The 23889-nt window shown below is 44.8% G+C and overlaps 7 non-coding genes across 7 annotated transcripts; 5 read left to right on the plus strand and 2 right to left on the minus strand.

Annotated features, from left to right (window-relative positions):
• The first annotated feature begins 482 nt into the window (after positions 1 to 482).
• On the plus strand, positions 483 to 538 carry LOC148665481 (U7 small nuclear RNA). Its single transcript, XR_015938949.1, has one exon. It is a non-coding gene; the product is annotated as a U7 small nuclear RNA (small nuclear RNA).
• Positions 539 to 1910: 1372 nt separating this feature from the next.
• trnay-gua (transfer RNA tyrosine (anticodon GUA)) lies at positions 1911 to 1998 on the plus strand. Its single transcript is given in 2 exon segments — positions 1911 to 1947; positions 1963 to 1998. It is a non-coding gene; the product is annotated as a tRNA-Tyr (tRNA).
• Positions 1999 to 6745: 4747 nt separating this feature from the next.
• On the plus strand, positions 6746 to 6827 carry trnal-uag (transfer RNA leucine (anticodon UAG)). Its single transcript has one exon. It is a non-coding gene; the product is annotated as a tRNA-Leu (tRNA).
• A 6121-nt stretch (positions 6828 to 12948) lies between these two features.
• trnan-guu (transfer RNA asparagine (anticodon GUU)) lies at positions 12949 to 13022 on the plus strand. The gene has a single exon. It is a non-coding gene; the product is annotated as a tRNA-Asn (tRNA).
• Positions 13023 to 14367: 1345 nt separating this feature from the next.
• Positions 14368 to 14439, plus strand: trnah-gug (transfer RNA histidin (anticodon GUG)). Its single transcript has one exon. It is a non-coding gene; the product is annotated as a tRNA-His (tRNA).
• Positions 14440 to 15196: 757 nt separating this feature from the next.
• Positions 15197 to 15269, minus strand: trnaf-gaa (transfer RNA phenylalanine (anticodon GAA)). Its single transcript has one exon. It is a non-coding gene; the product is annotated as a tRNA-Phe (tRNA).
• A 1834-nt stretch (positions 15270 to 17103) lies between these two features.
• Positions 17104 to 17175, minus strand: trnad-guc (transfer RNA aspartic acid (anticodon GUC)). Its single transcript has one exon. It is a non-coding gene; the product is annotated as a tRNA-Asp (tRNA).
• Positions 17176 to 23889: the final 6714 nt, after the last annotated feature.

Below are 23889 nucleotides of genomic sequence, written 5' to 3' on the forward strand. Positions count from 1 at the left end.
TTTTTTTTTTGCGGAATAAAGTATATTTTGTAGCACAAAAAAAATCTTATGACAAGGTTTACAAGTTATCTGTTGAACTACATTCTAATAGGTGTGGTCACATTCCAGGTCATTTGTTTACGTTTTTGTTTCTGCAGCAACTGTTAGATGAAATGTGCTAATATGTAACCTAACTCCAGTGTGAATAACTAGAAGAGGGGAGCAGCTCCACTCCAGACCAAGGGAGCTTTGAGATTGGCTGGGCCAGATCTCTCATTTGCATATCTGATTTGGAAATATAACACTACACCCCCTTCTTGCATGGATTTAACTTGCACCCAAGAGTCCCCTACTGTGTATTGCTACTTATTTTTTTATGATAAGTGGTGATTACCAGTTGACAGGTTTTATTTGTTGAATTATAAATGGTTTTGTATTATCATCCTGAATGGCCTGTACTCAAGGTTTGGTAGGGAATGTGTTTTCATTTCATTTACCAAATTGAATTTTTGCTCTTTTAGTATTTGTCTAGAAGGCTTTCTGAAGTCAGGAAGCCCATTTATTTGGTGAAAAAAGATTCTGTATTAATATTAATATTGCTCATACAACATAAATAGGGTCTTTTATGAATAAAAAGATCTTGCACTTGGAAATCTTGATAAAGCTATGTGCTTCCATACACTCGAGCAGTTTTGATTCCTAATATTTGACCTTAGGTGTGGGAACGGGTCTTTTTTGCATTTGATTTCCAATTGATCAGCACAGATCAGCATAGAAAATAGACCCATAAAGCAACCTCAGCAGTGACAAATGTCACTGGGTCACTTGGGTTTATACGTCGGGGTCCGGTAGTGAAGCTCCGCTCCTGTTTAGCCTCCGAAGCCGTACAGGGTGCGGCCATGGCGCTTCAGCGCGTACACCACGTCCATGGCGGTGACGGTCTTCCTCTTGGCATGCTCGGTGTAGGTGACGGCGTCGCGGATGACGTTCTCCAGGAACACCTTCAGCACCCCGCGGGTCTCCTCGTAGATCAGCCCGGAGATCCGCTTCACTCCCCCACGGCGAGCCAGGCGGCGGATGGCGGGCTTGGTGATTCCCTGGATGTTGTCACAGAGAACCTTATGGTGACGCTTAGCACCTCCTTTCCCGAGTCCCTTTCCGCCTTTGCCTCTTCCAGACATCTTCTAGTTATCAGCTGTGAACACGACACACACTGCTCATCTTTGATGTATAATAGACATCTTTCTTTGATGTCTATTAGACATCAAAGAAAGATTTTTATAGGTGTAGAAACTAGTAAATAAAGCCAATGATTTGTTTTAGAAATGTATTCTTAAAATATACAATTATTCACACCTTAACAATATGTAGTTCAAATTATACATTATATACAATATTGTATTCAAATGTCTAATCATTATAAAAAACACAACTAGTAAACTTCAGTTAAAAATTCTAGTAACATGGCAATATATATATATATTAATGACAAACACAAACTAATTACATGAACACGCTAATATTTAACTCAAAACCACATTTCGATTCAGATATAAATTTTTAAAATTTACAACTTCTTTATTTTCACGAAAATATTATTAATGTAGCACAAACGCTACTTTCTAATAAAGACAGAAAGAAACTGTTTTGTGTCTCATGGTGATCCTCCTCTCGAGACTAATGAAATGTTTAATATGATCCCTCGAGAAAAAAAAGGAATCAATTTCCGCCTGTAATGATTGATGCCCCATCAAACATTTTGTAATATCCCTGGAAGTTTATACAGTAGAATTCTGGTTCGTGGCTTAAATTCAAGGTAAATGAGACTAAGGAAACGAGTTGGAAACTTGATGTCGAAGTGGGATTTAAATCACCCATTTCACATTTTACTTCATTGGGCAGTATGTGCCTGAAAGCAATGCCACAGCATCCCTTCGATAGCTCAGTTGGTAGAGCGGAGGACTGTAGTGGAGTCAACAAGGAATCCTTAGGTTGTTGGTTCGATTCCGGCTCGAAGGAAGGTGCTTTTTGTGTAATTTAATCAAAGAGTTAAAAACGTTTTATTCAGACATTGATCAAAAGCTCAATAATCGACTAAGCAAAGGCTCCTGTTCCGAATTCAGCCCACGTCTGATTGTCTTGTTTTGGCCAAGATCTGATCTTTGAATTAAGGGACTAGACTGTCTGCTTTGTAATTCAAAAATACATACAAATGTCAAGTTTTTTGTAGATATAAAGGTGTTCTCTGTTTTCAAAGGATAGTTACTTCATTGGCATAATGATTTGGTATTGATTTTGTATCGTTGTATTATAAAGTTTGTGCTTTCTGTGTTTTTATCGTATTGTGAACTTATTTTTTAAACAAATGCTTACAAAGGCAAACACGGCACACATCTGTTTATACCAGCGGTGAATTGTACATTTTTATTAAGTACAAGCTACTGTGCACTTCTGGGAGTATAACAGGTTCGATATAAAGTGGCAAAAATATAAAAGGGGAAAATACCCCAGACTGCATGTAAAGCCCTTGTTGTGACTGTTTTAGATAAGATGGCGTACTATGCACGAAATGTTGCAGAAACACAATCTGATATTTTGATACAGGTAGGCCAGCGCTTCCAAAGCATGCAGGTGTAGAACAGGACTTAATGCATTTTTAGAATGCAGATTGCAGATTAGAATGGCATATGTTTAGCAATAATATTATTTATGGTACCTGAAAGTTTCAGGTTGTTGCACAAAGCTAAGGTATGCGTATACGTGATCTGACAACTGGAATCAATTTCCTGTCGTTAAACTCTGTTTATTTTTAAGTTGATAATAATAATAATAATAATAAACTTTATTTTATATAGCGCCTTTAAAGGTGGCTTCTCAAAGCGCTTTACAGGATGACAATAACAATAAATAAGAAGACTACAACAATAAATAAGAAAATTTCACAAGACAGGACACAATTATAATTACAACAATACAACAATAAAAATAGAGGAGACCGTGGAAGATGGTATTAAGAAGAGCAGAGGGGTGAAGAATGGAACCAGTTAAGTAAAGGGTTTTCTGAAGAAGAAGGTTTTGAGTCTGGATTTGAAGGAGTTTAGAGAAGGTGTCTCTCTAGTATCCTTGGGCAAAGAGTTCCAGAGCTTGGGGGCATAGCAGGAGAAGGCCCTGTCGCCCATACAATGTAGACGGGCTTGGGGGACAGTAAGGAGGGCAGAATTTGAAGAGCGGAGGTTGCGAGGTGGGGAGTAGGGCGATAAAAGTTCAGACAGGTATTGAGGTGCCAAGCCATGTAAAGCCTTGTAGGTGAGCATGAGGATTTTAAAGTCTACGCGGAATTTGACCGGAAGCCAGTGCAAGGACTCCAGGATAGGAGTAATGTGAACACTTGTACTAGACCTGGTCAGGATTCTGGCTGCTGAATTTTGGACATACTGCAGCTTGTTCAGAGTAGATTTAGATACACCAGGGAGCAGAGCATTGCAGTAGTCAATTCGGGAGAATACAAATATGTTGATCAGCTTTTCAGCCACAGTTAATGATAGCATAGGGCGTAGTCTTGCGATATTTCTAAGGTGAAAAAAAGATGTTTTGACAGTATGCTGTACATGTGGGTCGAATGTTAAGCCAGAATCGAATATAACCCCAAGGTTTTTCAATTTTGATTGAAGCTCTAGTACAGAGCCATCTACAGACAGGGTTACAGGACTGGCTTTACGAAGTTGATGGGGGGTACCAATAAGCATGACTTCAGTCTTGTCACAGTTAAGATGAAGGAAGTTTTGAGTCATCCAAATTTTTATGTCAGAGATGAATTTAGATAGAATAGAGACAGCCATTAGGAGATCGTTGGTGACTTTGACTAGGGCGGTTTCTGTGCTGTGAAGTTGACGGAAGCCAGATTGGAGGGGTTCGAAGTTGAGGCCCAGGATCCAAATCTTCAGTTCTGATTTTTTAAAGTGATATCTTTCCTTCCTGTCGTGGAAGTCACACGATGTGAGCAATTGTTTTTTTTACGTTGCGATCCAAAGAGCCTCAGACGCACAGTCTAACAGTAACCAAACCAGAATGCATTCTGCTGGGAGCCGGGCTGAGCTCATTCTCACTCCCTGTGCTGAAAACAGAATTATTTCTTCCCCGAACATCGTCTACAGATCACTTGTGCGCTTTTAACCTTCTCGCAGCTACGGGCGAGACTGACGCTCATGATATGAAGGCACCCGCTGGAACACATTCTCTAACTCTCACAATCGCGGCAGACTTCGCTTTTTAAAAAAAAAGTAGATATAGCCCTGAAAAAAGCATTAGCTTTATCAGTTTTTACATTAATCTATTTTGAATCAAAGTTTGATTTTTTTATTGCATTTTACATTATAATAATAATAATTATCATCATCATCATTATTGCTTACACTTATATAGCGCTGTTCTGGATACTCCACTCAATGCGCTTTACAGGTAATGGGGACTCCCCTCCACCACCACCATTCTCCTGAATGAGCACAGAGATTCAGGACCTCGGTTTTACGTCTCAGCTGAAGGACGGCACCTGATTACAGTTTAGTGTCCCCGTCATTGTACTGGGGTATCAGGACCCGCATGGACTGCAGGGTGAGCGCCCAGCGACAGAAACCAGACGTGTGTCGGGCTCGGCTGTGAGCAGGACAGTGACGTCACGGGGACAAAGTAGAGGAAATCAAAACGGTTCTATAAAAGACCTGTGTCAGCTGTTGGTTTGCAGTCTGGACTCTAAATCCTCCGATCCGATTTTAAATCTCTCTAATACCTGAGCGGCTTCTTCCGAGTATTTATTCGTATACTTATCAGTAGTATGAAGGATGTGACAAATTTATGATTTCTTGGAACAAAATGGTTTTTATTTGCATTCGAAATGAAGCGGAATTTTAGCGCGACACACAAACCCTTTGTCTTTTTTAGATAGTAATTTTTAAACAGACATAAATGTAGAAAACGTGTTTTATTTTAGCACTACAATAGCAGGGTCAGTGGCGTAATGAATAACGTGTCAGGACTTCCATCAGAAAATTATACTGTAGGTTGGACTGCCGTCTGGCTTGTTTCGTTTATACCACTTACATTCTTTTATATAAATGAACTCCACCTGAAAGCTATAGAACACACTTTAGGTAAGTTGTCTGCAGCCTCATGCGAATTTCGACAACTTACCCAAAACACTGTACTGTCTGGAGTTCAGCTCCAGCTCTGAACTCAATTGCAATGAAAAACCATGCGTAACAAAACTGGAGAACAGCTGAACTTGTGCTCAGTTCGGTGATGAGGGTTCAGAACTGTCCTTGTTGTAATTAGCACGAACTGCACAGTCTCTGAATCAGACCATGTCAATTAGTCTGATCAGTGTAGGACACGTTAATGTAGAATTATTAATAGGTTTATTAGTTAGTTAGTTCAGGTTTACCCACCTGAACTAATGTAGAATTATTACTTGGTCTGTCTCTTGTTTGTATATAAATGAATGTCTCTGACAACTTAATGTTAGTTTTACGATGTAGGTCAGGTGTTGACATATGCACGAGTATACGAAATGTCTCACTCCTGATTCAACTTATGTTCTATAGGAGATTGGCGATTCCTCCTGTTTCTCGTACAACCATATCAGAACAGAAGACCGTGTCACCCAGCTGTGATTCAAGATCGACTCGCATCTTTATCCCTTTTTTGTTCGTGATCATTATTTTCTTTAGTTATGATCAATATTGAACTTTTTCGAAATTAAATGACAATAATCAAACATGCAGGCAGATTTTTTAAAAGTATTCAGAATTGACAGGGTGCCCCTTTGGAACAGTCGTCAGAAAATGTGAGAAAATGAAAGTTATGTAAGCTCTGACACAAAGCATTGAAGATTGGAATCTGAGTGTAAAAAAGCTACCCGTCTCCCAATGATAGGCAGGGATACACACCATGACTCGAATAGACTCAGCGAACTTTAACACCTATGATATTACAAGTGCTTTGCACGTGTCGAATTTCAAGAAGGAACTACTACAACAGTTGTGGACATAATTCATTACCACCGGCAAAGTCCAATACCGGCAGCTTCTGAGAAAATAATGTTCACTCATGGAATTTGGTCTTTGAACGGCTGGCGGGAAAATTCATTTATACTCCTGTTGCACCCTCAGCTGAAACATGTTAAAATAACAACGCAGATTTGTTGGAGAACCTGACAAGAATTATTGGGTTAGCACTGTATGTATTCTGGTATATTTACTTTAATTTTAATATAAATGTAAACATGCATGCTGTATAATCTATTGTAATTTTAAAATATGTTAGCTGAGGATGCGAGGGGGGCTATTATACCTTGTGAAACACGCAAGGAACTGTAAAAAAGGCTGGTATTTGAAAAAAATTGGCGATCACAAGAAAACCACAATTTATGTGGTATCATCAGCAATATCCTTCAAAATCTATGTTCAAATGAAGGATTTAAAGAAACTATGAAAAAAGCAACAGTAATAGCAGAGGATTTTGATTTTTGCTCTTCAAGTCAGTAGATCGATGTAGAGTTGCACCCCTACAAACAGCACAAAGGATGAAACCCACCTCTTTCGTTATTGCTATGTTTGTGCCGGTGAAAGTAGCATTTGTGCTATTGAAAGCATCTCGGAAGATGAAGGTGCAGTCACTTCCACATGTCATGATATCATTAGATCCGACGACAAGAGCTGAAGCCCCCGGCATTTTCCAAGCCAGGAATGTGAGGAAGATGGGCATGGAGGAAGGTAGCGTGGCCGAGCAGTCTAAGGCGCTGGATTTAGGCTCCAGTCTCTCTGGGGGCGTGGGTTCGAATCCCACCGCTGCCAAATGTTAGTGTTTTAAGACCTGCAATACGATCAGTAAAACCACTTTTTGTTAGGCTGCGGGAGGTGTTTAGAGATAGACTTTCTAAAAGACAGGCTTAACATCAAGGCAGAAAAAATATTTTGTTTTCTCAACAAAAATTATTTTTGGCACGTTCAGCTTTATGTAGGGAACAACATCTGCCGAGATCACTTTTGAGGCAGTGCACATGATAGTGTACCAGCAAGTAAATTTAATATTGGCTGTGGTGGTGAGCTGCTTTTGTCTGTGAAACTTTTAATTCTTCACGCCGAATCGTTGGCAGGGGTAATAGCTTATCTTTGAACAGAGCGCTCCATCAGAAATACTTTGTTCGTGCTCAAAAGAGATCAGAGGATTAACTTCATGAATTCACATAGCATACCTTACAGGAAAGATTTAAAAGGGGAATTGATTGTGCTACCTGATGTTGTTCCTGTGGTTTCTTTGGATACAAAGGTGAATGTTCTTTGACGTTCTGCTAGAGTATCCACTGGGTGGGTTTTATCGATAAGCTCGGATAGGTCATCAGTGCTCCGTCTCCGGAAAATAATCAGCACTGTTTTTTCCTGTGCTGTCTTTTAAAACATATAAGATCACGAGTTTACAGATTTCTCCAAATAACAACTATACATTTCAACCCAGCGGTTAGCATTCCTTCAATCCAATAGTTTTACTCTAGGTTAAAAGCAGCGCAATATACAGAGAGATGATATTCAAATATTTCAATGTTCTGTTGGATTACCTGTATGGAGATATCACTCAGAATTCCTAATATGATTTTGAGTTCAGTTTTGCTTTACTACTTTCAGAGTCTTATATTGACCTTGCTGAAGCAGAGAAGTGACATAATCACAAATAGTCTTATTAATATTTCAGTTAAATCTTTTTTTCTGTAGTAACATCAGTTGATATTAATATTAGTCCTGATTTATAATTTTTTGTCATGGTTGATCTTAAATAATTTTGTAATTAGTTTCAGTTTTGAAAAATCATGCAGAGAAGCTACCAAAACGGGTATAGTTCATATAATGATTAATGCAATAGCAGCATTTTGGGTTGAAAACAAAAAGTATATCTTGGTATGAATCCTAACACTTCATAGACAGCGTTCTAGGACTTCTCGCTTCAGATAAAGTTGTCAATACATCATAGATTTCTACTCAATCAATATCAGCAGTGTTATCACTACCGAACGCTAAATATAGATCCTGGCAATACTTCGTGAGATCTTCGTAAGAAAATCCAAAATACTACGGAAGGAATCAAATTTATATGTTTCTTTGGATCGAGAAGATGATCATTATGAGACTCAAAACATGCCTGTCTTTTCTTTTTTCGAGGACAAATGGATTATTGAGGTGTAAAGATGGGTTCAAAACCAAAATCACCTGCTATCGCTGCTGTTTCTTCAAATCCTTCAACTGATCATCGATATCGAGGAATAATATATAGTTTCTTCAAATCCTTCAACTGATCATCGACATAGAGAAATAATATTATACAATTGTGGTTTTCTGTTAATTGCCAATTTGACTAATTACATCTTCGTTTACAGATGTCTTGCATGTATCACAAGGTATAATAGTCGTCGTGCGTCCTCAGTTAAAATGTACGACAAAAGTACAACATTTATGGTTACATCCATATTAAAATGAAGGTTAATATACCAAGATATTAAAATACAATTGTACAGTCCTAACTTAATAATGCCTGTGAAGTTTTCCAACAAATCCAAACTGTAATTTCGAAATATTATAGCTGAGAATGAAAAGAGAGTACAAAGATCAAATTCAATGAGTGAAAATGCACCAGTAGTTCTCTAAGCTGAGTTTCTTCCCTGAACATGACTTGCTTGCGAAGCACCAAGCAGCCTTGAACGGATCGCGGAAATCAAATATAGAGTACAGATGGATTCAGAGTGTCCTTTCCAACTTTTGTGCAACATTTTCCTTTGATAGGGTGGAGTTGTCTTCACAATCTGGGTTAAATAAAAAGGAGTGACGTCAGTGTTAAACAGCTTTCCTTCTTGGAGAACAATGGTTGTGTTCCATATTTCTAATTATTTTGGTTTCAAGATCGCAATTTAGTGTGAAACATAAAAGCCAGCTGGATAAGCTTTATTAATTTCCCTCATGGGATCAATAAAGTATCTACAGCAGTGGTTCTCAAACTTTTTGGACCAAGTACCATCCCTAATCCAACCAAAGCATCCAAGTACCACCTACAAGTCATCATCTCATAGGAACCCCAGAAATTCTCAATGACCAACATGAGTGTACGTGCACATACTCACACATACATATAATAAATATTATAATAATGAACTTTATTTGATATAGCGCCTTTAAAGGTGGCTTCTCAAAGTATTTTACAGAAAAAAAAACATTAACAACAACTAATAAAAAAGCACCATTTCAGTGAGAGGAGTGAGCCTATTTAGTTGAGCAAAGGAGATGTGAATTAATTTTTCGAGCCTTGATACAATTCACAACAGAGTCTAACAGATATTAAATCGTCAGGCATTTTCTTGACGGCAAAGGTCTCGCGGTGGATGTTGTAATGCGTACATTAATTTCTGGAGCAACCTCTCTAATTCGTGCAACTGCACCGTTATGTCGGCTTGTCATTGCTCTAGCACCGTCTGTACAAACTCAGACGCATTTTATCAAGTCGAGGTCATTCTCTTCGATAAATTCATTCAGAAGCTGAAATATGTGCTCTCCTGTAGTTCCTGTTGGTAGCGGTTTACAGAACAGAAAGTCTTCATGGGACATACCCTCAAACTCGTATCTAACGTAAACGAGCAAATTGGCCAAATCAACTACAGACTCATCTAATTGCAGTGAAAAACATCTGCTCATCTTAACGCGCTCTATCAGTGTACGTTTGATATAATCCTTCATTTCAATAATTCTATGAATGACTGTGTCTTTCAGGGGGAGGGGGGCAGCAGGTCGAGCTGTTTAGCAGCTTTTTTTCCCACACATAATACGTGTCAGCTCTTTTGCCAACGGTAAATAAGGTTCTTCCAAAATAGTGTAGCTTACCTGCTTTAGCAATCCGCAAGCTTTTTCCGCGTTTCCGTTTTTATTTCCGTATTTATTTAAAGTTTTTATTTCATGCGCATGGGAGCGAAACACAGAGACGCTCGGTGTATTTTTCTCAAATTCGAACAGTTCTTAAATATTTTTCTATCACGCTTTCGTGTGCTCACAAGATTGCCTGCGTTCGTAGCACGTATTTCTATGCATTCCTGTGTTTACAATGTTGGCATTGTTCCAAAATCACGCACATTCTCCTTTCTCCCTATTTGCTGGAGATACAATAGCTTTTTTTAAATACAATTGGTCACTTGCATCCGTAGCACGCATTCCTATAGAGTGGTATAGAATTACAGAGTATCTCTTGTGTCCACTGAAGTATTAGCACGCACTGTATCGTAGTATGTAGGCTGCGTATTCGACACGTATTAAAATACAAAATATGAAAACCCATCCCGATTTTTCAGTGCACACTACACAGTTCCAGGGTCATTTGGCGTACCACCTGGTGGCACTCCACGTACCACTGCCGGTACGCGTACCACAGTTTGAGAACCACTGATCTACAGTATCTATAAATCTCTTACACGTCATTTACAATGGCTTTTCAACTAATAGCCCGTGCAGGGATCAAACCCTAGCTGTTGGTACAGTACGAGTTGCGTAAGGCTCTGTAACGCGCAGATGAGAAACTAACCTCTGCTTCTTCATTATATACACAGTGAGCTATATATGCGAGCTTACTGCCTCCTACGGGCTCTGTATTTGATTGCGGTACAAGACCGGCCGTGGAGATAAAGTGAGACGGGTGTGTACATTAAAAGGCTCATAGTGTCCCTGGGAGGGCTCAAACCACCACCCTTTTGGTTAACAACCGAACCACAAAGACTCATGTACAGCTTAACACTTCTCGGTCTCAGTGAAAGTGATACACTCCGTAAAATTTCCAGAGATTCATTTATTTTTAAAGGAAAATCACCAACAGCGGCCGAGATCTACTGGAGTTTTTTCATTCTATACTGCGATTTCTGAAGGGTACTCTGTGAAAATACGAGTTTTGACGAGAAGGGATGGACATATAAGGTCAAAAGGCTTGAGGAATTGAACCTTAAGGTGAAGACTGGGGGTTCAGTAGCAGCAGAACCTGATCAATATCAGTTGACTCCGATATACTTTGAAAATGAACTTGGGGATTTAGAGTCAGACGTGCTACCGTTGCACCATGGGGTACTTAATTAAAAAAAAAAATAGAAAAAAAATCAGTGTTCCTGGAACTGTAATTGAGAACAACACCTGCACAAGAGCTGCGCAGGAAGAATAAAATGTGGTCTGGGAAGAAGAGACTCTCTTCGCAGAGCTGCGCTCTTCACAGATTTTTTTTTTGTGAAGCTGATTTGTCTCCTTTGGGAAATTCAACAGTACTGACAACCGTGCCTTCATGGCGCAACGGTAGCGCGCCTGACTCCAGGTCAGAAGGCTGCGTGTTCAAATCATGTCGAGGTCAGCTGTTACTTTTTCAGGTTCTGCTGGTCCTGAACACGGAATTCACCCCATGCAGTTGAGTTCTATCTGTACACCACATAGATAATCAAAACAAAATAGAGCAGTACAGGACACGCAGTGTGGAGCTCACACAGGCTTACAGTCTCCAGCATTGGAGTGGAGGGGAAAAAAGAACTTTTTTTTTTTTAAGAGAAAAGGCACAGTTCACATCTGCTTAACATCACGTCCAACTTTAGAGACAGCTACATCAGATAATGGAATCCCGGAAGTTTCAGATAACTTTTTTTAATACAGGTTCAAGCAAACCTGAAAGTTAATGAGTTTCCGGACACTTTTGTTTTATTAAAAAGTGTCTGAAGCCTGAAAATGTAATTTGAAAACAAAACCCGCTATTGGACATTAGCAGGTGCTTTTTGTAACGATTTGCTATTTCATGCTGGAAAACAAAGGAAACAGACCCAACGTTTGCTTTCAGGTGCGGTTCATTACATAATATACATCTATTACTGAGGAGCTTGAATAAAATTTACACGAGCCAGGTAGAAGTCGAACCTAGAATCTTATGATCCGAAATCAGACGCGTTGTTTATTAAACCGCTGGCATTTCACATGACCTGAATTCCCCCATAGTGTGCTCAGCGCCGCTACTAGTAATGCACCGCTCCGTCTAAAATTTCAAAGTGAGAAACATGTGTTTTCTGATTTTTTATGAGTTTTAAAATATAATCTCTTTAAATACAGACAAGGGGTTTATGTTTCGCACTGAAATTCCGATTGACTGAGAATTCAAAGAAAGACTGTTTTCTTCCACAACACCGTATAATTATCACATCCACCAGACTCTCCAACCTCTCCAGATCTTGCTGGTCGAGCAATTGCTCCGATAAATTAGGTCACGTATCATGTTAAATCATTTCTTCTCAACACAACATTTCCTGGTGCACGTTTTCTCTATGAAAAAAAGACATTTTTCCGTTGCACGATTTCTCCTTTTTTATCAAAGCGTACAGAAATAAAAAAGAAGAAGAAATAGTGTCGCAAAAGAACTCTGTCGCCCTTGGGAGATGTCAAACGCATTGGACATGAAAATGGCAGATAAAAGCCAGTTCTCTTCGTTTCTCAGTGTCGGGGCTGCTATGTAAAAGAGGCAATTTGCTCTGAGCGCAGGTTCAGCGCTTACTGAACGCAGATGTCTCAGAGCGGTGTGTCCAAGCGGCTGTAAAAGGTGAAGACTGTCCTGTCACCGTAGCCTAGTTGGTTAAAGCGCTTCTCTATTAAACAAAAGAACCGAGATTCAAATCCCAGCCGTGTCTTTCTTCCTATCTTGTAGTACAGAACGTATCATTTCGGGCAATCACAAAGGGCTTGATTTCGTTAAATGCATGTGTTCATTTCCTTTCTGGAAAACTTGTTTTTGATGAAATTCACACAGCTTGCGAAAAATGAAATTCAATTCTTGGTTATCAGTGCAGAAGAAATATTACAGGAGGCAAAATAAACGGGAAGAGATTTTTTTTTAACCGAAAACTTGTGATTCGAGAAATGACCTTACCAGTCAGTCTCTGTGGCGCAATCGGTTAGCGCGTTCGGCTGTTAACCGAAAGGTTGGTGGTTCGAGTCCACCCAGGGACGGGGTTCTTTTGCGATATAAACATTGTCTTCAGTCGATTGGATTTCTCAGCGAAACCTTAACCATTTTAATATTTGCAGGAAATGCGAGTGTTTAACACGTGTCAGGGTCACCGGGAAATGTCCAATAATGCCCAACATTGCAACTCCCCAGAAAACCATATTCACTCAAAAAAAAATTATCGTCGAATCTTCATTTATACTCCAGTTGAATCCTCTGCTGAAATATTTTAAAAATACAATGCAGGTTTGTTTGAGAACTTGACAAGCATTCTTACAATAGCACCGTGCAGTTGGATTTTGATATTTTGACATATTTACCTTAATTTTAAACATAAATACTATACAGTCTATTGTAATTTTAAAATATGTTAGCTGAGGATGCAAAGGGGTGAAAGGGAAAGGTCAGAGGGTATAGTAAAAACAAGGTTAGGATTGGTGGAGGTGGTAGGGGTGTTGTTGGTTTTTCTCTTGTCATGGAAATATAACTATTAATTTTAAAGGATCACTTACTGACGTCAGACAGCTGCCAATTCTCCAGACGCGTCTCTGGAAGGATAAACAGTTTATCCTCCGAGGTTCGTCCAATTTGCTAAAATTGTCCGGGTCCGGATGGAGTTTCAGCAGCCGTTCGCGCTCAGGTTTGTGATCCCGGACGAGCCCCCAAATTGTCATGGAAATATAACTATCAAGGAAGCCACAAGAGAGAGTTCTCACCTGAGTAAGGTCTTTATTTCAATATTGCAATTTTGGGAGCCCTGCAAAGTGCAACCAGAGACTCAATTTGTTACAAGCAGTACAGGGTTTTTATAAGACGTTGCGCTGTAAAAAAGTTCAGCACTTGGTCCCTTCTAAAACTTCCCCTTTCTCTAAGAGAAAACAGATTACATCATAGAGCGAGAGAAGAAAAACTAGATTTGTTATTCAAAGCTTATCAGTTACTTTCAGCTAATTCGAATGACCCAGACAGCATATATTGTTTTGGTACATTGTCTTCTAAACTAACCTAAACAGTGTACTTTGTTGACGAACTGTTTTCTAAAATTCTGCACGCACTGTAGCACAGCAGTTACATCCTTGAAATATATTATCTAAAAGCACCAATATATTTTTTCAAAGCTCTCTACATTTTTAAGAATCAATTTACTTATTAGATTTCCACTTCACCGGCATCATGCAAGCAAACTACATAAATATGAGAAAACACGCAAGAGAGTTGTCACTCAGAGTGTCGAAGGGTCGATGTATACTGGGGCTCAGTTGAAATGCAACGTCAGGATTTTTCCGAATTATGTCACACGAAGAGAGCACAGCCCTTTCCGCCCTGCCGCGTGTGTCTCGGTAACTCGCTGTGATCGTATAGTGGTCAGTACTTTGCGTTGTGGCCGCAACAACCCCGGTTCGAATCCGGGTCACGGCAGAATAGGGGCGTCTGCTTTTACTACTCGCACGAATGAAGGCAAAAAAAAAGCCAATCGATGTGAACGAACGGCGCTTTACAGAGGAGTACTGCCTGACTGGATCGTTGATGAACGACAGAGGCCACTCCGACCTCTTCTCGGTTTTCTTCAATGACTTACTAAGGATCTTCTTCACATTCGCCCACGCAGGGGAAGCCAGTTACACCAAAGCAAACGCAGGAAAGTGCATTTCAAGCAGAGACCAGGAGGGACTTGTTTACACCGAGAGTGGGCGGAGAATGGAACAATGCGCCCAGCCCTGTTGCTGGAGCCGATTCTTGATGAGCTCTTGGGCTCACTAAGAGGCCCCCGCTGGATGCTAATCTTTCTGTTGTTCTTGCAGGTCCTGCGCTGCTTTTGAGCCGACAGAGCTCGTCCTGGTCTGTCGGCACAGCCCAATTGCAAATGATCGGCTCCGCGTACAGAAGGAACGTGCGTTTGGTACAAGAGTGCACGAAGGCACCGGAAATACATTGGGAACAAATGACCGGTCGCTCAAGACCTCTGTGAAGTACAGGAGCGTGCAAAACGAGGCTGTTTCCGTCTGGTTTCAAACCAGGGATCTTTCGCCTGGGAAGCGAACGTGAAAACCGCTACACTACGGAAACCTGCAGGGACCGCTGCTGGTGTCTCGCTTGCGTTTCGGGCTGAGAAAGGGACGCGTCACTTTAGGAAGGGGGCGCTGGAGAGAGGAACAAAGGGCGCGATGAAACAAAATGCCGAAACCCGGGATCGAACCAGGGACCTTTAGATCTTCAGTCTAACGCTCTCCCAACTGAGCTATTTCGGCGGTGCGCAAAGCCCACAGCCACCTGCTCCAGCCTTCCTGTGTTGTGGCATGAGCGCACCAAGAGTAGCGGGAGAGTGTTGCAAGAACGTCACTCAGAAGGAAAGCCACCCAGCTGCGCCCTCTGAGCTCTGTCCAGCGCATCTTCCTCGCATGGACTCCTGCCTGCGACGGGCAGGAAACAATTAGCAAGAACAGAACGACACCCCATGGGTGTCTCATGACCGCACCTTAGGTTGTGACACGTGCAGGTGTGAGGGGTTGCCGGGCTACTTTGGAGCAGAGCTTGGGCGGAGGGGGGCGGGAAAGCAGACAAAGAGGTGACACCTCAAGGTCTGCACGATCACAGCTCTCCGCCGCCCCAGGCTTCCGCTCGATAAGCTACTGGACACACCCGCCCCTCCTCACACAGACCGTGGAAAAGCCCCCGAGTGGGAGGGCTCTCTCTTCTTCCCAGGAGCTCTTGGACACGACGCACAGACAGGGCGCGGGGAGCCGCCGCCTGCAAACACGGCTCCAGGCAGGACTCCGCTCCGCAGGAGCCGCAGAGCAGAGGAGATGGGGGCAGCTTAGCTCCTGTGCAGAGACCTGAGCTGTTGTTGCTGTGGATGCTGTCTTTTCTGCACTCGGGGTAGGACATCAGGAAGCACATTGAAGCGCTGCGACATGCACTGTACAGATCCCGCCACTACTGGGCCCGATTTCCCCGGATCGAAACCGGGCGGAAACAGGCCCGTTTCGTTTGTTGCCACCCACACTGTTTGGGGATTCGCCTAGCGCTGTGATCGAACAGACCCACTCACCTCTGAGTGTGGCGGGATCTGCACAGTGGATGTCGCAGCGGATCCTGCTTTCACTTCAATGCGCGTCCTGATGTACCCTGGTCTCCCGCGTGACAGGTGGGGATACTTGCCACTATACTAACGAGGAAGACATCGCTCTCTGCTTAGTGTGTAAAACACTTACTTGCAGCATTGTGGGTGCTGTGGTTTAAATGCTATTGGTTTGTGAACAGAATACCCCTATCCCAGTGCATTGTGCCACATTAAATAAAAGCACGAGAAAAAGAGATTCAGAACGCAAAGCTGTGTCAGTGTTCTATGTAAAAAATCGGTTTGAACATCATGGGAGCTGTTTTTAATAAGCTGCTGAGTAAAGAATATTTTAATCTTCCTGCTGTCAATAGTATTGTGCATATAGTTGACTCTTACCTGAATGAAAACAGGACGTAAAGGAAGGGTTTCAGAATTCAGACAAAGCTTTATTCCCGTGCTTACAGTCTGAGTAATTGGAGACTGCGCTGTTATGCTTCCTATGGTCATATATGGGTTTTTCGCATGAAGCCGTATTGAACAGTATTTCTCGCGTTGTGAACTTGTGTATACAGCGGTCCCCCGGGTTCCAGTTAGTGCGTAATTACGCATCGATGAAAAACCGGAGGTTTAAAAAAAGATAATTAGCTCACTGATACTTTGATGTAGAGGCTGTGGAAAGACCACGTCGTGGTCTTTAAAATGCATTTGGTTTGAAGGCGTTCTGTGCTTCCGTTGCGAAGATATGGACAAAAGAATATTCGTGCTTGGTCCAAAAAATGTAATATAAACGAAAAAGTAAAGGCTGAGAAAGCATTCACAATGTATTTTATGCACAAAGCAAGTATTCTCGCGATTCTAAGAGGTTTCGTGTAAACGCTACAGGCGTGGCAAAATCGTTTTCGAACTTCAAGCTAACTTTACCCCGGTCAGACAGCGAGAGCAATGAAAAGGTGCACGACGCTGTGAAAGAAAACAGAGAAGTGAAAGGCAGTCCTTTCTCTAAGGAGGTGAAAGAAAAGCTACTCCCCGTCGGGGAATCGAACCCCGGTCTCCCGCGTGACAGGCGGGGATACTTGCCACTATACTAACGAGGAAGACATCGCACGCGCCGACCCCCGGCATCGTGTCCCGACCCACCGTGCTGGAAGCCGACGCGTACTGTGATCCCTTTACGGAGCAGAAATGACAACCGAGGAGCCGAGAGATCATTTCAGCATTTCGCGTCTGAACGGAAAACTCAAACGACCAACTCGGAATGACTTGCCTTTGACGCTTTTCAAAGCATTCTTTGTGCACGACGACTGCGCCGCCTAGCAGATACAAATGGGTTGTACAACTTTGAATCACCAGGGAGCACACACACACACACCCGTGCCGTTGAAGTGCTCTGCTTCATTTCTAAGGGCAACTTAACATTCACTCCTACCCCGTGAAAAGAAAAGACAGCGTCCGCAGCAACAACAGCTCAAGTCTCTGCACAGGGGCTAAGCAGCCCCCATCTCCTCCGCTCTGTGGCTCCTGCGGAGCGGAGTCCTGCCTGGAGCTGTGTTTGCAGGCGGCGGCTCCCCGCGCTCTGTCTGTGCATCGTGTCCAAGAGGTCCTGGGAGGAAGAGAGAGCCCTCCCACTCGGGGGCTTTTCCACGGTCTGTGTGAGGAGGGGCAGGTGTGTCCAGTAGCTTATCGAGCGGAAGCCTGGGGCGGCGGAGAGCTGGAGGGTGGGTGTCAGGGCCATATGACACTTCTTTACGCAGGGAGTGGCAGGGGTGGGATGTCAGGGCCTGACGATACTGCTTTACGCAGAGAGTGGAGGGTGGGTGTCAGCGCCATACGACACTTCTTAACGTAGAGAGTAGCAGGGTGGGTGTCATGGCCATACGACACTGCTTTACACAGTGAGTGGCGAGGGTGGGATGTCAGGGTCGTACGACACTTCTTTACGTAGAGAGTGGCGGGGATTGGATGTCAGGGCCTATTGACACTGCTTAATGCAGAGAGTGGAGGGTGGGTGTCAGGGCCATACGACACTTCTTTACGCAGAGAGTGGAGGGGTGGGATGTCAGGGCTTGATGACACTGCTTTATGCAGAGAGTGGAGGGGTGGATGTCAGGGCCATACGACACTTCTTTACGCAGAGAGTGGCAGGGGTGGGATGTCAGGGCCTGACGATACTGCTTTAAGCAGAGAGTGGCGGGGTGGGATGTCGGCGCCATACGATACTTCTTTACACAGAGAGTGGTAGGGGTAGGATGTCAGGGCCTGATGATACTGCTTTACGCAAAGAGTGGCGGGTGGTGGGATGTCAGGGCCTGACGAGACTGCATTATGCAGAGAGTGGCAGGGGTGGGATGTCAGGGCCAGAAGATACTGCTTTTCGCAGAGAGTGGTGAGGGTGGGATGTCAGAGGCTGTTGACAGTGCTTTACGCAGAGAGCGTAGGAGGCGGGATGTCAGGGCCATACGACTGCTTTACACATAGAGTGGCGGGGCTGGGATGTCATGGCCTGAATGTACTGCATTACGTAGAGAGTGGCGGGGGTCGGATTTCAGGGCCTGACGATACTGCTTTACGCAGAGAGTGGCGGGGTTGGATGTCAGGGCCATACGACACTGTTTACGCAGAGAGCAGAGGAGGTGGGATGTCGGCGCCATACAACACTTCTTTACGCAGAGAGTGGTGGGGGTAGGATGTCAGGGCCTGATGATACTGCTTTACGCAAAGAGTGGCGGGGGGTGGGATGTCAGGGCCTGACGATACTGCTGTACGCAGAAATTAGCAGGGGTGGGATGTTAGGGCCTGACGATACTGCTTTACGCTGAGAGTGGCAGGGGTTGGATGTCAGGGCAGTAAGACACCGCTTTATGCAGAGAGTGGAGGGGGTGGGATGTCAGGGCCGTAAGACACTGCTTTATGCAGAGAGTGGAGGGGGTGGGATGTCAGGGCCATACGACACTTCTTTACGCAGAGAGTGGCAGGGGTGGGATGTTAGGGCCTGACGATACTGCCTTACGCAGAGAGTGATAAGGGGGGGGTGTCAGGGCCTGACGAGACTGCATTATGCTGAGAGTGGAGGGGTGGGTCTCAGGGCTATACGACACTGCTTTACACAGTGAGTGGCGAGGGTGGGATGTCAGGGCCTGACAACACAGCTTAACGCAGAGAGTGGAGGGTGGGTGTCAGGGCCATACGACACTTCTTTACGTAGAGAGTGGCGGGGGTGGGATGTCAGGGCTTGACGACACTGCTTTATGCAGAGAGTTGAGGGGTGGGTGTCAGGGCCATACCACACTTCTTTACGCAGAGAGTGGCAGGGGTGGGATGTAAGGGCCTGACGATACTGCTTTACGCTGAGAGTGGCAGGGGTTGGATGTCAGGGCAGTAAGACACCGCTTTATGCAGAGAGTGGAGGGGGTGGGATGTCAGGGCCGTAAGACACTGCTTTATGCAGAGAGTGGCGGGGGTGGGATGTCAAGGCCTGACGATACCGCGTTACGCAGAGAGTACAGGGGGTGGGATGTCAGGGCCTGACGACACTGCTTTATGCAGAGAGTGGAGGGGTGGGTGTCAGGGCCATACGACAATTCTTTACCCAGAGAGTGGCAAGGGTGGGATGTCAGGGTCTGACGACACTGCATTATGCAGAGAATGGAGGGGTGTGGATGTCAGGCCAGTAAGACACCGTTTTATGCAGAGAGTGGAGAGGGTGGGATTTCAGGGCAGTAAGACACCACTTTATGCAGAGAGTGGTGGGGGTGGGATGTCAGAGGCTGACGACAGTGCTTTACGCAGAGAGTGGAGGGGAAGGGATGTCAGGGCCTGACAACACTGCTTAACGCTGAGAGTGGAGGGGTGGGTGTCAGGGCCATACGAAACTTCTTTACGCAGAGAGTGGCAGGGGTGGGATGTCAGCCTGACGATACTGCTTTACGCAGAGAGTGATAAGGGTGGGATGTCAGGGCCTGACGAGACTGCATTATGCTGAGAGTGGAGGGGTGGGTCTCAGGGCTATACGACACTGCTTTACACAGTGAGTGGCAAGGGTGGGATGTCAGGGCCTGACAACACAGCTTAACGCAGAGAGTGGCGGGGGTGTCAGGGCTTGACAACACTGCTTTATGCAGAGTGTGGAGGGGTGGGTCTCAGGGTTATACGACAGTGCTTTACGCAGAGAGTGGTGGGGGTGTGATGTCAGGGCCATACGACAGTGCTTTACACAGAGAGTGGTGGGGGTGGGATGTCAGGGCTTGACGACACTGCTTTATGCAGAGTGTGGAGGGGTGGGTCTCAGGGTTATACGACAGTGCTTTACGCAGAGAGTGGTGGGGGTGTGATGTCAGGGCCATACGACAGCGCTTTACACAGAGAGTGGCGGGGGAGGGATGTCAGGGTTGTACGACACTGCTTTATGCAGAGAGCGGATGAGGTGGGATGTCAGGGCCATACGACACTTCTTTACGTAGAGAGTGGTGGGGGTGTGATGTCAGGGCCATACGGCACTTCTTTACGTAGAGAGTGGCAGGGGTGGGATGTCAGGGCTAGACAACACTGCTTTCCGCAGAGAGTGGTGGGGGTGTGATGTCAGGGCCATACGACATTTCTTTACACAGAGAGTGGTGGGGGTGTGATGTCAGGGCCATACAACAGTGCTTTACACAGAGAGTGGCGGGGGTGGGATGTCAGGGCCTGACAACAGAGCTTAACGCAGAGTGTGGAGGGGTGGGTGTCAGGGCCATACGACACTTCTTTACGTAGAGAGTGGCGGGGGTGGGATGTCAGGGCTTAACGACACTGCTTTAAGCAGAGAGTGGAGGGGTGGGTGTCAGGGGTATATGACAGTGCTTTACGCAGAGAGTGGTGGGGGTGTGATGTCAGGGCCATACGACAGTGCTTTACACAGAGAGTGGCGGGGAAGGGATGTTAGGGCTTGAAGACACTGCTTTATGTAGAGAGTGGAGGGGAGGGTTTCAGGGCCATAAGACACTGGTTTTTACAGAGAGTGGAGGGATTGGTGTCAGGGCCATATGACACTGCTTTACACAGAGAGTTGCGGGTGTGGGATGTCAGGGCCTGACAACACAGCTTAACGCAGAGAGTGGAGGGGTGGGTGTCAGGGCCATACGACACTTCTTTACGGAGACAGTGGCGGGAGTGTGATGTCAGGGCCTGACGATACTACTTTACCCAGTTAGTGGTGGGGGTGGGATGTCAGGGCCATACGACACTTCTTTACGTAGAGAGTGGCGGGGGTGGGATGTCAGGGCTAGACGACACTGCTTTATTCAAAGAGTGGAGGGGTGGGTGTCAGGGCTATATGACTGTGCTTTCCGCAGAGAGTGGTGGGGGTGTGATGTCAGGTCCTTATGACAGTGTTTTACACAGAGAGTGGTGGGGGTGGGATGTCAGGGCCATATGACACTGCTTTACACAGAGAGTGGCGGGATTGGGATGTCAGGGCCATATGACACTGCTTTACACAGAAAGTGGCGGGGGTGGGATGTCAGGGCCTGACAACACAGCTTAACACAGAGAGTGAAGGGGTGGGTGTCAGTGCCATACGACACTTCTTTACGTAGAGAGTGGCGGGGGTGGGATGTCAGGGCCTGACGATTCTTCTTTACGCAGAGAGTGGCGGGGGTGGGATGTCAGGGCCTGAAGATACTGCTTTTCGCAGAGAGCGGAGGAGGTGGGTTACGACAGTGCTTTCCACTGAGAGTGGTGGGGGTGGGATTTCATGGCCATAAGACACTGCTTTATGCAGAGAGTTGAGGGATTGATGTCAGGGCCATACGACAGTGCTCCAGTCAGGCTTCTGCTTGAATTTGTACTCCTCCTCTCTCTCCCTACCTCTACCTCTCCCTCTCTCTACCTTTCTCCCTACCTCTCCCTTTTCCCCTCCCTACCTCTCTCCCTACCTCTATTTCAATTCAAGGTGCTTTATTAGCATGACCGATGGGTACAATCAGTGTTGCCAAAGCAAATAAAAATAATAAAATTAACAAGGAACAAAACAAGAAATAGAAGTAAAATAAAATCTACAGACATGTTACAGACATTTACAACAAAGACATATTATAAAATATTGACATATACTGTAGGCGGCTGGAGCATTATTGGGAGACAGACTCACTGTTCCTCAGGCTGTGACAGGAGATCACACACTGGGCTGCCAGATCAACTGAGTTCCCTCCTCCCTCTCCCAGTAGGATTGGGACCTGTTGTGGTTTTGGCAGGTGTGGGAACTCTGGGATTAGATTTCTGAATTTCGGGAAGAATGTTTCTCTAATCCCAGAGTATCTGTCACAGTGCAGTAGGAAGTGCACCTCTGTCTCTATTTCTTCCCGCTGGCAGTGGGAGCACAGCCTGTGCTCTCTGGGCAGCCAGGTCTGCCTGTGTCGCCCAGTTTCTATGGCCAGGTTGTGGTCACTGAGCCTGTACTTCGTCAGGGTCTGTTTCTGTTTGTTATTTTTTATTTTGGTCAAATATTCAGCTAGTGTGTATTGTCTGTTTAAGGTTCTGTAGCATTCCAGTTTATGTTGTGTTTGTGTGTGTCCCAGTGTGTGAGATATTGCTGTTTGATCTGTGCTGTGATGTGGTTGAGTCTGGGTTGTGGTGCTCTACCTCTCCCTCTCTGTGGGGCCAGCAGGGGGTGCTCACCCTGTGGTCTGTGTGGGTCCTAATGCACCAGTATAGTGACGGGGGACACGATCTGGCCCACCAGCGACGAGCAGGTTACCAGATCTAGACAACGGGGGCAACTCTTAGTCGTATGAGCTTAGTCACACATCGCAGCGATTAAAAAAACAAAATAAACGTATTATGTCTGTTACTAACAACTTTTTTTTCCTACATTGAAAGTCTCTTTCCCGGGTGATTTTCTAGCGTGACTGGGGCTCTTCATTTCTCCTCGGTGTCTCATCGCGGGCGGATTTGAAACAGACTACAGAACCTGCCGCTGCAGTGCTCTCGGTTAGGGGGTCTCATCCTGCATCACCTATCTTCCACAGGAGGGACGGAGCTGGATTTCTGTCTGGAAAATAAACTCCAGAGTGAGAGAGAGAGAGAGCAGAGAGGGGTAGGGAGAGGTAGAGAGAGGTACAGCGGTAGAGAGGTAGAGAGAGGGAGAGAGGTGGAGGGCGAGGGAGAGGGAGAGAGGTGGAGAGAGAGGGGGTTAGGGAGAGAGGGAGAGGTAGAGAGAGGGAGAGGTAGAGGTAGGGAGAGAGGTAGGGAGGGGAAAAGGGAGATGTAGAGAGAGGGAGAGAGAGGGAGCAGGAGTACAAATTCAAGAAGGAGAAAATCCAAAACACAACACAGGCGTCGGCATGCGTGGGCTACAAAAGGAACAAGTAAAATGTTTCTTCCAGGCTGAAAAGAGAAGGAAGGAAAACACACCGTTGCGGCGCTACGACACGAAGACGCCGAGCCAGTTGAGCACAGCAAACCCAACCTGTTCTCACAAATTGCTTGTGCTTCAGGCGAAATAAAAGCTGCTGAGCTAAATCAGGAAGCGGTAATTATTAGGACTGCTCACTGTTCCTCAGCCTGGGACAGGAGATCACACTGTATTATTATTATTGAGAGACAGGCTCACTGTCTGTTCCTCAGGCTGGGACAGGAGATCACACACTGTATTATTATTACTGAGAGACAGGCTCACTTTCTGTTCCCCAGACTGGAACAGGAGATCACACACTGTATTATTATTATTGAGAGACAGGCTCACTGTGTCTTCGTTTGGGCTCGGACAGTAGATCACACACTGTATTATTATTACTGAGAGAGAGGCTCACTGTCTGTTCCTCAGGCTGGGATAG

The sequence above is a fragment of the Lepisosteus platostomus genome, chromosome 5 (genome assembly GCF_059453375.1).
Source record: "Lepisosteus platostomus isolate fLepPlt1 chromosome 5, fLepPlt1.hap1, whole genome shotgun sequence".
NCBI classification, from domain to species: Eukaryota; Metazoa; Chordata; class Actinopteri; order Semionotiformes; family Lepisosteidae; genus Lepisosteus; species Lepisosteus platostomus.